This window comes from Cavia porcellus, unplaced genomic scaffold (genome assembly GCF_034190915.1).
Source record: "Cavia porcellus strain 051 isolate PalLab524CR breed Dunkin Hartley unplaced genomic scaffold, mCavPor4.1 scaffold_26, whole genome shotgun sequence".
NCBI lineage: Eukaryota > Metazoa > Chordata > Mammalia > Rodentia > Caviidae > Cavia > Cavia porcellus.
The window spans coordinates 32,160,172-32,167,694 of record NW_026947509.1 but is presented as its reverse complement, the minus strand read 5'-3'; the positions used below and the strand labels follow the sequence as shown (position 1 = coordinate 32,167,694).

General features: G+C 45.9%; 1 long non-coding RNA gene across 1 annotated transcript; it reads left to right on the top strand.

The window, feature by feature from the left end:
• The first annotated feature begins 3,589 nt into the window (after positions 1-3,589).
• LOC134473269 (uncharacterized) lies at positions 3,590-7,107 on the top strand. The gene is made up of 2 exons (XR_010043452.1): positions 3,590-3,977; positions 5,729-7,107. It is a non-coding gene; the product is annotated as an uncharacterized LOC134473269 (long non-coding RNA).
• Positions 7,108-7,523: the final 416 nt, after the last annotated feature.

The following is a 7,523-nucleotide window of genomic DNA, read 5'->3' as shown; positions in this document are numbered from 1 at the left end:
TTGGCTTGACCTCTTCCTCGAGAGGAAGTAGACAGAGCTGTGTAGACGATAGAGACGTGCCTCTCCCTGGTCTCTGAACATGCCCTGAACTTAAACCTACATAGGTTGACACCACAGGAGACCGGAGGATGAGGACTTTTCCATCATAAATACAGGGCAGGGGTAGAGCTGGGTACAAGCTGAGAGTGGAATTGGTGTGGGCACTGCCACTCAGGGTGGGGTGGATGATTGACAGCAGAGGGTGAGCCCAGCCATCATCAGGGTCCCCAGAAACACCTCGTGTCTCTTACCGTCTCCTTCTCAGGGCCCGGCTGGCTCGAGGGAAGTGAGGTTGGGGCCGAGAAACTGCCTTTTCAGATAAAGGAAGGGGAAGCCTTCTGTGGAAATTCCTTTCTCGCACACGGATGCCTACTCAGGTTTTGAGAACCAAACTTTTGAAACTGATTTTTATATCTGATAAAATAGGATAGATGTCACATTTTGTGGACAAAATATGTTGAAACAGGATAAATGTCACATTCCATGAGATATGTACTTTGAGTTTTCAAATGCATATGCACATTGTTAAAACTCCTTAGGTGACTGTTCACTGGTCTGATCTGAATAGAGTCAGAGTGGGGAATGACCACTGGCTTCAGGGGACAGACAGACAAAGACGTGAGCCTCCTCACCCCGACCCCGACTGTTCTCTGCTCTGCTGATGTGCTCAGGGGAGACCTCTGATCACAGGGCCAGTGGCTGGGCTACAGCTGCCCTGTCACTGAAAGCAGGACAAAGCTGGGCATCTCCATCTTCATTTTATACCTGGCTCCTTTATTATTCTTCAGATGCCCAGTCAGACCCTTGCAGCTCTCTATGTGAGGATGTTAGTCACTTAGAGAGTGTCTGCCGATAGGAGAGGCTTCTTAGCACTCAGTGTACCTAACCTATCTTATCCTGCTTTGAGACTGGGGCAATGGTTTCACAATGGTTTTGTTTAAGAGGCCCCTGCAGTGACTCCAGGGAACCCCAGACATCATCCTTATATGCAGTCACCTCAGAGTCCAGATTCTCCATAAGATACCTGAAGCCAGGTGTGGAGCTCTATTCTTCACACTCAGGAGGCTGAGGCAGGAGGATCACTGTGGGTTTGACACCAGCTTGGGCTACAAAGTGAGTTCCAGTTCAGCCTGAACTACATAACAAGACCCTGTCTCAAAAAGCAAAACAATTAAGATACCTGATATTTTCAGAACACACAAGTACATAACGCATATTTTGTAAACTTCTTGAACTGCATAACCATCTTCATGATCCAGGTTTGGAAATCTCCTGGGCTGGGGGTGAAGTTCAATGGTAGATTAGTTGCCAAGCAGATATGAGGCCCTGGGTTCAGTCTCCACTACTGTAAACAAAAAGCCCCCAAACATGTAACAAATGAAAAACAAAAGGATGTTTCCACCACTCAGAAAGATTCCTTTCAGTTAATTCTCATTTTTAGTGCACGCCCAGGCAAGCTCTAGTTTGCTTTCTGTCCCTATAGCTTCACCCTGTATGGACATGATATAGTATAATCTTGTCTTCTCTTTCACTTAGCATGAGGTCTTGGGGTCCATCCAAGCTGGAGCCTGCACCACCCCCTTCCACTGCCTAGCAGTACACCACTGTACGGATCCAGCACATTTTCACATCTGGGGTTGTTTTTTTTTTTTTTTGGTACTGGCTATCAAACTCATGACCTTGTGCTTGCCAGGCAAGCACTTATGTTGCTGAGCTAAATCCCCAGCCCGGATCCAGCACATTTTGAAAACACATTTTGAACAAAAAGCGTTTAGCACTGGGGCAAATGTGTTAGAAAGCTGAGACGCGTACCTACTCTGAAGAGCCTTAAAAAATGAAAAATACTCTGAAGAATAATATTAAAAAGTAGCACTGCAGGAAGGTGAATCAGCAGAGCAGCGGAAGATGGATCAGAATAGAACTCGAGAGACATTGGTTGAGCAGCTCTAGAACTGAGCCCTATCCAGGACCAAACAGAGTGGACTGTGGTGGGTGACAGAGAGGGTCTCTGCATGAACCCTTTTAGTTCTCCATCTGCTTCTTCTTCCCATGCACCATTGGGGTTTCTCACAGGTCCAAGCACACGCCAGACCCTCCCCTTCCAGCCAGCATCGCATAGTGAATGGCTGCTTGGCTAGGGCTCCTGTCCTCAGCTCTGCTGAGGGCCCTAGGTAACCGGTCAAACGCCCTAGTCCTGCAGCTTGCTCCCGTGCCTCTCTGTTGCTTTCTTTCCGAGCACTGATTTATCACAGCCATGGTTGCATTGTCTCCCTGCTTGTTTTCCTCCCCAAACTTAAAGCCAGGTCTGCTTTCGTCTTCTAGTTTATCTTGTGTTCAGCGTAGTGCTGGCTTAACTCGAAGACTACTACTGAGTGTGCAGAACTTGGCTATGAGACTTCCCACAGGGAAAGTGTCGCGGATGGAAGAATGAGGAGGTTGGAACCTCTAATGCTCTCACCAAGCATGGAGGAGCCAAAGAGAGCAGGGCGTGGAGGGGGAAGCAATTCCTGCAGGGGTGTGCAGGGTGGCATCATTGCAGGCATGGTGGACACCTGGCCAGAAGAGCTCAGCAGGAGACAGAGAGCAAAGACATGAGGGGACAGACTCCAGAGTGCCCCCAGAGGCCATGAGAGCAGATGTGTGTTCACAGGGATAGACTGATAAATGCAACTCTCAAGAGTACAGATGAGCAGAGGGCAGAGGCAAGGCCACTCCCCAGGGAGCAGCACACTAGGCCCCATGTCCTCAGGGCAGGCCCCTGATAATCCTAACCCAAACCCCCTGTAACCCAAACTAGTGACCCCCAACTTCCTTCACACCAAATCTTTACAGATGACCTAAGAGCTCGAAGGAGCTTGTGAGTTCTGTGTCCAGGGCACAGATGTTTGCAGATGGCGAATGGCAGGCCTTTCCTGACCCCCAGTTAGTGGCAGAGATGAATTTACAATGAGATTCTAACTTGGCAGCCCAGCAGCCTCCATTCCTCCCATTGTTAAACTTTGCATTAAAACAGGAGTGTTCCATATATGCTGAGTATTGGTCTATTATTGTCTGTGGGGTTCACTTCTGTCCAGTTACCTAGCAGTCTCAGAGGAAAGAAAACAGCTACAATGGAATAGCTTGAAATTTTTCCAGTACTGAAATCACATCTTGAAGAATCTGCTGAACCAAGAGAAGAACGTAAAGCTATAATCAGAAAGAACTCTAGAGAAATGGGCATCTTCCGGGTGGCTGACCAGGAACCAACACCATGAACCTTGCCAGAGAGCAAACCTTTGAGAGGCTGGTGACCTTGGTTTGAACAAACCCCAGAGACTGGATTTTCAGTAACAGCTACTCAGTAGAAGCTACAGGATGTGATGCCCCCAGCTACCAGCATGGAAAAGTATTAGCTGAAACATGACAAAGTGATACATAAATTGAATTAACAAGCATAAAATACATAGTTGAATTAACAAATAAGAGATACCCTTAGGTGCTGGAAACAAAGAGGAACTGGGGCAAGACTGAGAGAGGCAGCTTTGCCTCCTTGACACGGAGCAGGAGATATTCAACCAGGCCTCTGGGAGGAACCGCTTGTCCACACCCACCGGAAGGCAGGAGGGGGCCTGGAGTGGAGTTTAACTGAGACTGTTTCATAAAGCCCAGCGCCTTGGAGCACAACACAGAGGAAACAAAGACAGCTACACCCAGGAGCCTCAGCTCAGGGCTCCAAAACTGCAAGTCCGAATTTACGCTCGCTGTGGGGCTCAGCTGCTGATGCCGAGTTGATCACGGTCATGTGGCCATTCCAAACCTTGACCTGACAGCACTATAGGAATGCTGAAAGAGTTTAGAGTCATGGAAGAAATTTTCAAGGAGGAAATAAAAATGTCAGGAGCATACATGACAGCCCAGGATGGCCCCAGATGGAGCAGGCAGAGTCACCAAAACAGAAGGTAATGGAAACTTGAAAGGGAGTTTGAATAAGGGCAGGATGAATAGGTTCAGACAGACTCGCTTTTTTAATTTATGAGTAAAACCTTTATTTATTTATTTTTGGTTTCATAAGACATCTGATTTTTTAAAAAATGCTAGACACGGTACTGAGTTGAGTGATGTTCTCTCCAAACTCACACCTATCTGGTCTTCAGCATGTGAGCCCTGCACAGAGGCTTCTTGTGGATGTAATCAAGCCAGACAAGATCAGACTGAATTCCAGAGACCTTGAGCTGATGACAGGCAGGCACGGGGCTGGCCCTGGCACCCAGATGAGAAAGCTGGAGGAATCGTGTGGTGACAGAGCAGACTGGAGCCAGAAAAGGAGGGTCAGGAATGCAGAGGCCAGTGTGAGCCGAGAGCCTTAGACCCTGCAGAGGGAGCGCGGTCCTGTCTAGGGCACCTGATTCTAGAATTATAACCTTCAAAACTATGAGGAAATAAAACTCAGGTTCTATAGTTCAGGTACCCAGTTTGGGGTACTTTATTATCTCAAAAGAAAAACAAAGGTGGGGGGGGGGACACAAAAGGTCCAAAGAAAGAAACAGAGAGAGGTGAAGAATGCAGTATCTGAAGCTGGATCGGAAGAAAGATGAGAATCCTCAAACTTACAAAATAATAAAAATGGGAGATTCCTAGTTAAGTTTGAATTTTAGATAAACACAATTTTGGGGGGATAAAAATAGGTTCTATATAACATTTCAATCACGCAGACTATCCTTGTGTAACATCCCGTGACTAAGTCATTAAATGGGATATCCCTAAATGAGGAATTGTATGCTGTACGCATATTACAATATTTAGAACAAAGAAATGGTCAAAGGAGACTCCAATTTGATGGCTTTGCTTTTATTTATCTAACTCATAAGGCAATCCTATAATATATAACAGAACACAAAACTATAGTATCACATTATACAATTCAATCAGCAAAAAGTATAGTGTTGTACGAACAAGGTATACTGCACAAAGAAAGACACTGAGGCTCTATAAACAGGATGTAGAGAACTGTTCAAAACAAACAAACAAGAAAGATGGGTCATAAGTCCAAGGGGCACACATAAGCCTGAACGGTCACTAACTGGGTAGGTCATTAAATGAGGAATGTCTGTACTTATCTGAAATGCAAATGTTACTGAGGTTCACATAATTTATCTGGCAACTCTACTCAAATTAGACATTCGCAGAGAGTCCTGATAAGCATAAATTAAAGTAAATGTATGCTTAAATAAATCACTATGAAACCTCCATGCAATAATGAAGAGAAAGCGCTGAAAAGCAACTCTGTGGCCAAAACAGTGGCTGACAGCTGATTTTTCTTTACAGACAACGGAAGCCAAGGAATAATGGAATTACAGATTAAAATGGCCACAGAAGAGCTGTCAGCGTAAATGCATTTAGATAAATCATCATCAAGGATTAGGGCAAAATAATATATTTTATCACCAAGGCAGAGAATCTCCATGCCCAGATCTTGATTGGGGGATTATTAAGGGACGCACTAGGAAGTCATGGGAGGAGAGAAACGGATGAGCAAGCAGTTACATCTGCATATTCGGCCCAAGCACAACCCTCTGCGCATCAGGACCAGGTGACCTGCTTCTAACAAGCATGGTGCAGCAAAGTAATGGGCTGTTGTTTCTAAGGTTAGGACCTAAAAAAGTGCTGGCTCCCAGCCGGGTTCTCTCCTCACCACGTGTGCTGTGTTTAGTCCCACAGAGAGGTGCGTGGCATGAGAAGGAACAGAGGCCTCAGCCCAACAGCTTGCCAGTGTGTCAAATGGACCTCAGGAGTGAGTGTGGAGTTAGGTGCTCCGTCCCCTGCTGGAAACCGAGGTGGAGCTTGCCTGGTGGCAGAGAGACCCTGAGCCAGGACCAGCCACTGAGCTGCAGTCAGCCGCCAAAGTTTGGAGTAATTTATTGTCTTGCAATGAGAAACCAAGGCCAGTGCCAGCTGCAGGTAACAACGGGAATGAGGACCTATAGGTCAGCCAAAACAAGATGCAACGAGCGGTAAATAACAAAGTGGGAAATGCCTGTGAGGGGCTAGGGTTCGTGTGTTCTGGGTTCCTGTGCCACAGATGAGGGCAGAGAGACCGATCTATTGTAAAATGTGTTAAATAAAAATTTATGTTTAAACTTCAAAAAGCAATTAGTAAAGGAATAAAAACACAATTTCCAAACCACTGAAGAAGGAAAAATGAATGAAGGAAACTACTAAGGAAAAGAAAAGAACAAAAACAGAAGCAAGAAAAAAAAGCACAGAGTGATAAAAGCTACAGGGTGGAGCGTGCCTAAAAACCCAGTGCTCAGGAAGGCTGAAGCAGGAGGATCACAAGCTCTAGCCCAGCTTGGACCATTTAGTGATTTTGTAGGACCATGCGGCAAAACAAAAAATACTGTAAGTAAACAAAAAAGTAAACCAATAAAGTTAAAAAGGCTGAGGATACAGTACAGTGCAAATTCCCAGCACTGCAAAAAGCAAGAAAAAACCTAGTAGGGGTGGGGTAAGTAAGCTGTTAGAAAGTAATACAAATAAGAGTTATTGCAGCAGATATGAACAAAGATATCTGAACGGCTGAGTGCACGTTATCTCATATCGCATAAACTCTAGAGCTTGTCATTTCCTTCCTTTCTACACTCAAAGGAACTCAGAACTGCCAGTGGCTTGTGACATGCATCGTTTTTGAGGAGGCAGCTTGCAGGCGTGAGTCAAAATTAGTGACATAATTAAATTCACGGCGGCCAGTTTGAAGCTTGAGCTCGTGGGGTGTGAACTGTGTTCGAGGTCCAGAGCTGGACACAGCATTCTCCTACTCGTGGCCTCGCGTCTTAGTTTCCCAGGCATAACCTCTTCATAACTTGTATTTGTGACACTTTCAAAGGGAGAAACACACCACAAAGCTCCCCAGAAAAATCTAAGCCGCACAAACCGCAGTGCAACTGCTGAGTGCTAAAAATTAACTTGTGATGCTTTTCAGTCTCCATTTTGTTTGCTGTTAAATACCACCCTGTGGTATCTTACACCACTTTTAATTCCATGCTATGTCCACCTCTTTGTATCAATCAGCTGCGGGAATTTGCAGTCTAAGACTCCGATTTGCTGGTTCTTGGCGGTTCAGTTTCATTCTTTATTTATTAATCCGTCTCACAAAGCAGCGAGACCGAGATCTCTGCACACATGAACTTCTGCCCCAGGCCCGTGCCAACACTGGGGAGAGGGGGAAGCCCTTGTGCTCCTCCCCTGCCAAACTCAAACGTTCCAGATTGTGCAAAAATCATAAGAGACACTAAAAACTTGATAGGCTTGTTTATCCACAGCGAGAGCCCCAGTGTACCCTAAATTCGTGCAGACTTCCTGCTTTCCTTTTGCTGGCTCAGTTCCCCTGAGAATCCACCAAGACAAACTTGTTTAGCAGCTTCCTTTTCCACACAGACCAAAGGGGCCCACACCTCCACAGGAGCTCCAGACTTGCTACAGAGAAATCCAAGCAGGAGAGAGGGGCT